The sequence below is a fragment of the Nomascus leucogenys genome, chromosome 5 (genome assembly GCF_006542625.1).
Source record: "Nomascus leucogenys isolate Asia chromosome 5, Asia_NLE_v1, whole genome shotgun sequence".
In the NCBI taxonomy this organism is placed as follows: domain Eukaryota; kingdom Metazoa; phylum Chordata; class Mammalia; order Primates; family Hylobatidae; genus Nomascus; species Nomascus leucogenys.
The window spans coordinates 105,539,638-105,549,625 of record NC_044385.1 but is presented as its reverse complement, the minus strand read 5'-3'; the positions used below and the strand labels follow the sequence as shown (position 1 = coordinate 105,549,625).

The following is a 9,988-nucleotide window of genomic DNA, read 5'->3' as shown; positions in this document are numbered from 1 at the left end:
CTCTACTAAAAATACAAAAAATTAGCCTGGCATGGTGGAGCAGGCCTGTAATGCCTGCTACTTGGGAGGCTGAGGCAGGAGAATTGCTTGAACCCGGGAGGCAGAGGTTGCAGTGAGCCAAGATCATGCCACTGCACTCCAGCCTGGGTGACGAAGTGAGACTCTGTCTCAAAAAAAAAAAAAAAAAAGGAAGTACTGCCACATGCTTTGACACTAATGAACCTTGAAAACATTATGCTAAGGGAAAGAAGCAAATTACATAAGACTACATATTATGTAATTCCATTTACATGAAATACCCTGAACAGGCAAATCCATAAAGACAGAAGGCACTTCAGTGTTTGTCTGGAGATAGGAGGGATGGGGAGTAGTAGCTAAAAAATATGGGGCTTCTTTACAAGGTGATAAAAATGTTCTAATTTTGGTTGTGGTGATGGTGACATGTATCTGAATGTACTAAAAACCTTTGAATTGTGCACTTTAAATGGGTGATTATATGTTATGTGAACTATATGTTATTAAAGATGTTATTTTAAACTTTTCTTTACAAAAGTAGGGTGTGCACCCCAACGGCACTGTAAACAATTTTCTCCCATAGCTATTCCATTTTCACACTACTTTCTTTCTAACTCCTATTTCTACTCCTCACTTCCATTTATCTTATGCTTAGGTTTCATTTCCCCAGACCTACATTTCTGGTTCAATACCCTGCTTTTGAAACCTTCCTGTGAACCCTTTTAATGAGCTACCAGAGTTTTTCAACCTAAACTATATGATGTTTACTGGCATTTAAAGTTTTACTTTCCTTACTTCTTCAGGTTAGGTACAGCCTCTGTCAATCCTCAATACAAAGAAACCTCATCCAGAGAACAACTAGGGGAAGAGCCCAGAGATTAATATGAGCTAAACATGCAGTCATTCCTGCTTATTCACATTAAACTACCATCATTAAAATACACATTTGCATCTCACATATTTTAGCCACCAGAAATTTTCAGGAAATTTCTCAGTTTCTTACACTAACAGGTGTGGATCTAGTATCTTCCATCTTCAGATGTGTCTCAACTCAACAGTCTCTGAATATACAGAAAAGGCTCCTACTTTAGCATAGTAGTGAGGGAAACTGAAAGTGGCACTTCAGTTGAGTGAGAAGAAGCCAGCCATGCAAAGACCTGGCAGAAGAGCATCCCAGAGAGAGGGAACATCATGAATGACTGGCCGAATGCATGAACTAGAGATCCAGGGGGCATAGGAGTCCAGAGAAAAGGGCAATCCTTTAAGACTAGGAATGGGAAACTTTGAAAGGCTTTTGCAAGTAGGTAAAACTGGAGCAGCGTATTGGAAGAAAGGACCAGACTCAAAGTCATTAAAGGAAAGGAAGGCATTCCCGGCAAGGAAGTGGAAACGAATGAATCTGGACTGTATTACGTGAAACAGGTCAGGCAAAGCCAAGGTTGTCAGAGGAATGTTTCCTAAATGTGACCAGCTCTGAGCTTGGTTTTAGCTCTTTGAAATTCCAACAGGACATCCTAAAATGGCAGAGTCCTGTTTGTGCCCAGATTGGGTCACCGTTTCTGTGTGGCCTACACTCATGCCTTATTACCTGCAAGAAACACTTGTTCTTTTAGTTTTGCGGAGACAAAGGATACTACTTTCCATTGGCTCTCTGGGTTGTAAAGAAACCAGTTCTCCCCACTTTGGCATTAGTATAGTGAAGTGCAGGATCTCTGAAAGAAGAAAGGGGCAAAATAAAGTATCTCTTAAGTCTTCCTGAGGATAAAAGAAAGAACCAAGCTCATTATTTCCAGGGTAAAGTTAATAAAGTCCTAATCATCAATAAGAAAACTTTCCTCCTTTCAGAATTGTGTCCTCTGCTTCCTTTTTAGTCTCAGAAAAACTTTATTTTTCTAGAAACAGAGGGCAGAACAGCAACTTCCACTGTCTCCAGCCCTTCAACTGATACTCTGCACTGAAAAAGTTACTTGCTTTAGTCAGACAAAGAACTATCTTTCTTCTGCTATCAACCATGGTTATTTAAGACCATATGTAAACTCAATATTGTTTTTAACACATGATATTTGGAAAAGAAGATATAAAGAAGAATTAATCAAGCAGAGAGGCAGAAAGTGATTTTTACTTAAAATTCACAGTATCCATGTCATTTTCCCTGGGGAGTTTATTTCAAATGCTACTTAGTAATTTTTCAAGACAGAAAATGACAAAGCCTGTCTGAGGAAGAAAAGGAGAACAAACTCCATTAATATCAACCCTCAGCCCCCACATATACCCCCACCTCAGGCCCCCCAGGCCCCCATACTTCTGGCTGCCTTTCCCTTACAAGTGTATCTTTGCCTGGAAGCTAAGAGGTGGCGAGAGCATTTGTGGCTGAAAGATACTCTTATAGTTCACAGTAAGCATTCTTTGCATTCTTTACATTTTTAAATACAGCAGCCTCAAGGGGAAGACCAAAGAAAGAGCTGCCCGCTTATTATATGAGGTGAGTAATAGTGGACAACAATAAAAAGAAAGAGGATTTCCGTGTCTTTTTTTTTTACCTCCCTTCTCTGTGGGGAGGTCAATTCCGGTTTCATAACCTGTGCATAGACCACGTGCAGTGGGTGGGAGTCATCTCAGAGACAGAAGAAAGGTGGATCAAAAGCATCTGCCGTTTAAAATGCTCCCAAACCAACAGGCAAGCTTTGGAGAAATGGCTGCGTATTTTTAAGACTCTACCAGTTAACAGAGCCTTTAAAGAACTCAGGGAGACTATGAGACCCTCTGAAGTCAGACCCTATCAAGTAAGGGTCAAGACGCCTTCAGGCATCTTTAAAACATCGCACAATTACCCACAGAGAAAAACCTAAAGAGATCACTAGGAGCAAAATAGTAGATCAAGAGAGTAGGCTTGAAGTCTGCTCTGTCGAGCCTTTAAGAAGTGAAAAATGATAGAAATAGTTTGGCCCCAGAAAGTCCCAAACCTAAGCCTTGCAAATAAAATCTTAGTAGCAGATTTTGTGATGACAGAACTGTTGTAGGTGAGACAAGATTGCCCTGAATCCCATGCGGGTGTGTGTGGGGGGGGGGTGGGGGGGGAGGGGGTGCACAAAAAATGGCCTTGAGGGTAGACTGAGAGGGCTCTGTCCACACTGGGAAATGTGCACTCAGCACATCCCTCACTTGCTTTTATTCCAAGTGTAGCTGTGAGAGACACTGTCATGGCCCGCTTGTTCTTAAGCTCCAAAATGTCATAGCCTGGCACTGCCAACTAATTCCCCCCAAATTGGTTCATCCCCCATCACATCCAAACCCCAGTCTCACTGAGCCATCAGCCCAGGTGAGTGGGCTACCAGCTGGGAGCCAAAGGCACATTGTGTGATGCCTTTTCAGACTCTATGCACACTGCTGGCCCAGGCCTTTGAGGACGGACTGAGGAACAGACAGAAAAGCAGATCTGTTTCTCAGATCAGGAGAGGGGCTTTCCTAGGCGCTGAAGGATGAGATGAAGGAAGGAAAAGAGAATGCATTTGTTTACTTAAGCCAAGATTGACAGACCACTGGTAAGATGTGGTGGTCAAGAGCTCAGACTGAAGACAGACTCCTCTGGATTTGAATCTGTGCTGTGCAGTCTCTAAGATATGTGACCTGAAACCCATGTCCAGCTTTCTGCACCACAGCCCCTCATCTGCAAAATGCTAGGAATAATAGAACCTACCTCAAAGCTGTTTTTTCTTAATTTTTTATTTTTATAGATTTAGGAGGTACAAGTGCAGATTTCTTTTTTTCTTTTTCTTTCTTTCTTTTTTTTTTAAAAATGGAGTCTTGCCCTGTTACCTAGGCTGGAGTGCAGTGGTGTGATCTCGGCCCACTGCAACCTCCACCTCCTGGGTTCAAGCGATTCTCCTGCCTCATCTTCCTGAGTATCTGGGACTACAGGCACGCACCACCACATCAAGCTAATTTTTGTATTTTTAGTAGAGACAAGGTTTCGCCATGTTGTCCAGACTGGTCTTGAACTCCTGACCTCAGGTGACCCACCCGCCGTGGCCCCCCAAAGCGCTGGGATTACAGATGTGAGCCACCGCACCCGGCCGAGTGCAGATTTCTTAGATGCATACATTCCACAGTGGTGAAGTCTAGTTGTTCAGTGAACCCATCTCCCAAATAATGAACGTTGTACTCAACAAGTAATTTTTCGAGCCCTATCCCCTCTCACCTCTCATCTTTGGGAGTGTCATGTGTCTATTATTCTGCTCTGTATACCTATGTGTACCCATTGTTTAGCTCCCACTTGTGAGAAGCAGTATTTGACTTTCTGTGTCTGAGTTATTTCACTTAGGATAATGGCCTCCAGTTCCATCCATGTTGCTGCAAAAGACATGATTTCCTTCTTTTCATGGCTGAGTAGTAGTCCATGGTACATGTATACCACATTTTCTTTATCCAGTCCTCCATTGATGGACACTTAGTTTCATTCCATACCTTTGCTATTGTTATGGGATCTTTGGGGTGTTGCTTTTCTGGCCAGAAATCTCTGTGGCCAGTGATGCCTTTGCCCGACTTTGGCTCGGGCCTGCTTAATTTGTTCTGCCCACTTGGCCTGGCAGGCTGTACTCAACTCACACTACCGGCCTGGGTCCCGCGCCTGCCAAGGGCAAGCCAGGCATGGAGCAGTGAGGGGTGTGTGAGCGAGAGAGCGTGGGGTCTGGCCACTGTGCACAGTCTGCTGGCTGGTACAGTGGGGCAGGCAGCTCCGTGTGCCAGCACAGGTGCCGGCTCTCTGCGAGGCTGCAGCTGGACCAGGCACACTGCAAGCAGCTTCCCCAGCTGGCATTGGGGAATGCAGTGGCACCTGGAAGCTTAGAGATGCCAGGAAATGCAGGGCCCCAAAGAAGGAGTCACAGCCCTAGCTTAGGAAGTTCCCAGGTCTGGGCTCCCTGAAGGGCCGCAGCTCTTCTCCCCATCTCTTCTCCTGCAATGTGGTGAGCAAGGGGCATGTTTGAGCCCAGTTTGTGTTACAGCTCTTCTAGCCTTGCCATTCAGCAGGCCCCAAGTTCTTGTCCTGCAACCAGGAAGAATGAAGCATGCAGATAAGTGGAAGGTGAGCAAGATGAAGAGGAGCTTTATTGAGCAGTAGAACAGCTCAAAAACCCACTGTGGGTAGCTTCTTTCTGCAGTCAGGGTATCCTGACAAATATTCAGCCCTCAACCAAGATGGGGAGGTCCTGGGGTGGCTGCCTCCTCTCTGCTGACAAGTCATCCCATCATCTCTGCAGCTCTTAGCAGAAAGGAGGCCCTGGAGTGGGTTACTCCTCTCTGCAGGCAGGTCATCCCTGGGGTAGGAAGCTCCTCTCTGCTTCTGGTTGTCCCAACTTTCTCCAGCTATCAGCAGAAAGCATAGCTCCTCTCTGCAGTCAGTAGACCTGTTGTCAGCCTCGCTCTGGCTGAGCCTGGGGCTCTTATGGGCCCCAATGTGGGGAAGTGCATCCTGATTGGTCCATGGGCAGCCATGGGTGGTCCCAGGAAAAAGCACTATGAGTTCCTCCTCCAGTAGGCAGGACTGGCAGCCTGGTCCCCAGGCTTCAGGCCTTCCCTGAGCCTGAAGGAAGGGCTTCAGTGGGGACCTGCCCTCTTCCACCCAGGAGCCTGTCCACCTCCTGCAGCCATCCATGGTGCCCAGGGGGCTTGCACCAAGGGGAACCTGTAGGCCAGCACCGAGCTGCCCTCAGCACCTGCTCAGCTTCCCCTCCTGTGCTCCTTGACATCCAAAGTCCAGAGGGGGCTGAGGTAGCAGGGGGCTGGCACGTCAGCACTGCCCCAACTGTGCGCACACCCAGCCAGGCTGTGAAAGTGCCCAAATTCGGCCCCAACCCTGCTCTGAGATTGGAGCAGGCACCACAAGCAAGGAAAGGCCAGGCAGCAGGAGCAGACACCCCCATCCTGTGGAGATGGGGGTAGGGCAGGTGGGCCTTCTGGGCCCCTGAGGGTACTGACTGCAGAGACCGAGGAGAGCGAGGCTCTTGCCTGCTCCATGGAGCAGAAGCCCCAACCCACCTCCCCACTGCAGCCAGGGTCTTGGCAGCAGCCACTCTAGATAGGCACTGCTGCCATCAATGTTGTGAACAATGCTGCAATAAACATGCAAGTATAGCTAGGTGTCTTTTTGATGTAATGCCTTCTTTCCATTTGTGTATATACCTAGTAGTGGGATTGCTAGCTTGAATGGTAGTTGTATTTTTAGTTTTTTGAAAGTTGTTTTGATAATTAAATGAGACATTGTATCTGAACAGCACAGCACAGAGCACAGCACTTAGAAGATGTTCAGTCATTGTTATGAGTACAATAATCTCATTATGTGGAGAGGATTATTTCTGAAAAATTTCCCAGCCCTTCCTGCCTAAATCCTCCCTCCTGCTGGCCATTCTGGTTTTGCATAGTTTAAATGTATAAGCTTAGAGACCCCTCCAGTAGGTGGAAGGCCAGAGACTCCTTCCTTGGCAGAGGTCTCCTTTCTGTGTCCCCTCCTCCAAACATCCTCTCAAGGTTTTTGGCTGGAAATTCCCAGTTCAAAATTGAAGAGTAAAAGAAGATACTGTGCCCATTTCAGACTCATGAAGATGAATTGCTAATCCCCTTTTGGAGGAAATAAGGCAAAGTGTGCTTAGTGATTCCTTAGAGAACAAAGAGTGTGCTAGTCTAGTGAGAAGTAGATGTTCTTCTGGAGGACTGGCAAAAGAAAATGAGGGAGTGGGCCGGGCGCGGTGGCTCACATCTATAATTCCAGCAGCTTTGGGAGGTCAAGGCGGGCAGATCACAAGGTCAAGAGATCGAGACCATCCTGGCCAACAAGGTGAAATCCCGTCTGTACTAAACATACAAAAATTAGCCAGGCATTGTGGTGTGTGCCTGTAGTCCCAGTTACTCAGGAGGCTGAGGCAGGAGAATCGCTTGAACCCAGGAGGCAGAGGTTGCAGCGAGCCAGGATTGCACCACTACACTCCAGCCTGGGTGACAGAGCAAGACTCCGTCTCAAAAAAAAAAGAAAAAAGACAATGAGGAAATGGGCAATGAAATAAGGAATACAGGGCTCCCAGACTGTAGAGAAAACATTTCAGTTATGGATCTGCATCAGTGCCCATCCACTGAGTGACACCTTCCAGAACTTTGACACTCGATGTGACCCCCACTCCACAGACTATCTACCTGCCTGCCTGGCCCCCTGGACTCTATGTGTGGGGGCTTTTCAAATGCTAACCTTGGAGAAAAACTCTGAAAACTCTGGGCATTGAACTGCCGAGGGCTACAGTCAGGTCTTAATTCCTGACACTGGGTTCAACGAAGTTCCAAAACTAAAGTCTCACAAAATCCCACTGACCTGGGATTAAATCCTTAAGTGTGAACATTTGAGTTGTTTTTCTCACAGAGAGAAATTTTAGAAGTACAACAGGAAAGAAGATGAAAACATGGATGGCCAAAAAAATTGAAGAAGTGCCTACAACATCTATGTACTTCACATATTTAATCTTCATAAAACACTAAAGGCAATATTACTTTCTACATTTTACAGACAAGAAACTGAGGCTCAGTGATTCAAAGCCAGGCTTCAAACCCAGGCCCCCAAAGCCTATTCTATCCAGCACTTTTCACTACACCCACTTGCCTCTCGATTATATTTCTGCAAACTGGGCATTCTTATTGTTTCTAGCATTTTTATGACCTTGTTCCCACTTATAAAATAGGGAGATTAGAATAAATCACCTCAAAGTCACTTCTCAGCTCTGTAATTTATTAAAAGAAAGGACCTTCCTACAAGGCAGAGGCCTGACAATAACAGGATTCTTTTAAAGTTTAGAAACACCCTGTCCCCTCACTTGGGGAGGGAGACAAAGCAGGAATCCATGGGGGAGCTGGTTGTGGGCTGAGAAACCAGGCAAGTGTGAATTCTAATCCTGGTGCTGACATTGACTTCCTCTTAATCCTCAGTCACTTTGTTTCTGAGTTTCCATCTATGCAACAAGGTTAATAGGACTCATCAATCTCCCAGGAGGGTGTTCACGTCTGCTCAGCATTTGTAAGGAGCTAAAGTCTCACTTCTGAGAGCTTGTGGCAGTTTTACATGGGGGTAACCCTAAGAAACAAAAATCATGAATGCTCTAATTCAGATTACTGAAAACTGCATTAAAAAATAATAGTAGTATGTGTTTCCAAAAACCTGCTCAATTATTTCGAATATAAATTCCTTTTGAACTCAATAGTTCATTGCTTGTTCAGATAGTAAGAGGAAACAATACGTACCTAAAGTCCAACCTGTCAGAAGGCACATAGTAATAGAGGTTCTAGAATAAAATCAGACATTTTGGAATTCCACAACCTCAGCAATGCAACGTAGTCTCTTTTTTTGTTTAAATGTAATCTTTACCAACAGAATGATAGATTGAATTTGAACACAGGCTATTCTCAGTCAAATGGTCAGAATTTTTTACCCTGATAAATGATCAGAATTTTTTACCCTGAAGAAACATTCTGGAATAGAATCATCCAGAACTTGCAAATTTGCTCAAATTTTGAACGGATGGAAATAGCCAAACACACCATGAGATCTCCAGTTCTTACACTTTGTGAGGTTATGCAATCTGCCGGGTAAGCTTCATGTTTACATGCCTTTTTGTACGTGATTTGTATATATGTATTTCGAAATACACACACATACCACATACATACATATTTGAATACACACATATATATTTTTTTGTGTGTATGTGTATATATATATAAATATATATATTTGTTATATATATTGATATGATATATATGATCTGGGAGCACATTATATATAAATATATATTTATATATAATGTGCTCCCAGATCATACAGCTTTAAGCATAAGATTTTTTTTTTTTCTGGCCTACTGTGATGAGGGTGCCTTGGAGAGGCAGGGAGGGGAGTGTGTCAGCAAGCTGTCTCTCTGCATCTGTATTTCCTCCATCCTCTGCATAATGGGAAGAGAAATTTTCTGATATTGCTCTCATACCTTATTATCATCAGAGACTAATCGCTCCTACGCTGCCCTTGAAAAGCAATGAGACTTGCTTTTATTTTGTGTAGGTCTTCCATACGATTTTTTCTTTCATGCCTAACAATTTCCGACTGCCTTTCTCAGACAGTGATATAGCAGGGACTTCTTTTTCCCACTCTGGACTCTATTATGACATCACAGTAGCTATACAAACCACAGAGTGAAGCAAACAAAAGAATTTTTCATTTTCTCTTTCATTCAATAAGTCTGCATTTTCTGTCACACTGCAACCTTTTGACCCGCGTCCTAATGGTGTTGGTCACCCAAGGGCAGAAGTTCAGCCATAGGTGAAGTCTGTGTGTGTTTATGTTGAGGAGAATGTGTTTGCATTCACTTCCTGTTGGCTGTGCTTGCACAGTGCAGTTGCTCTCCCATAGCCCTGAGATCCTGCCCGCTGAGTGAGCTCCATCTCCTGAAAGGTTAAAGACAGGTTGTTTACCCCTTCTGCTTCCCCCCCAGTCACCAAACCCTTTTGTCACTGCTGCAACTGAGCTGACATTAGTTCAATTTTACCTGGACAAGGTTGAGGGAGTATGTGCTGTAATACTGTCTATCCCATTTGATTGCAATCATTTCCCAGTCTGCATTTCCTAACACCTGTTAGTCTATGAATCCTACATGTTGCATTAAAAATGTACCTTTGATTGCTGTTTTAAAATGTTGAAAGCTAATGGAAAACCATGTATTAAATAATTGAAGCACCATGGAAAAGTAGATTATATAGGGAAAGTTCTGATTTAAATAAGAAAATCACACAATTTCCCCCAAAATATCATTTTTTTTTCTCTTTACTACCCCACCTCACCTGCTACTGCCCTACTTTAGCATCCTACCAACTCTGTTTCCAGGAGATGAACACTCTAACTGCCACCATTTGTGCTAAGTAGCTGTCTTGTTATGGGAAGTGCTGCTGC

General features: G+C 44.4%; 1 long non-coding RNA gene across 1 annotated transcript; it reads right to left on the bottom strand.

The window, feature by feature from the left end:
• Window positions 1-7,769: 7,769 nt before the first annotated feature.
• Window positions 7,770-9,128, bottom strand: LOC105739822. Its single transcript, XR_001115804.1, has 2 exons — window positions 9,030-9,128; window positions 7,770-8,125 (listed from the first exon to the last, which is right to left on the bottom strand). It is a non-coding gene; the product is annotated as an uncharacterized LOC105739822 (long non-coding RNA).
• Window positions 9,129-9,988: the final 860 nt, after the last annotated feature.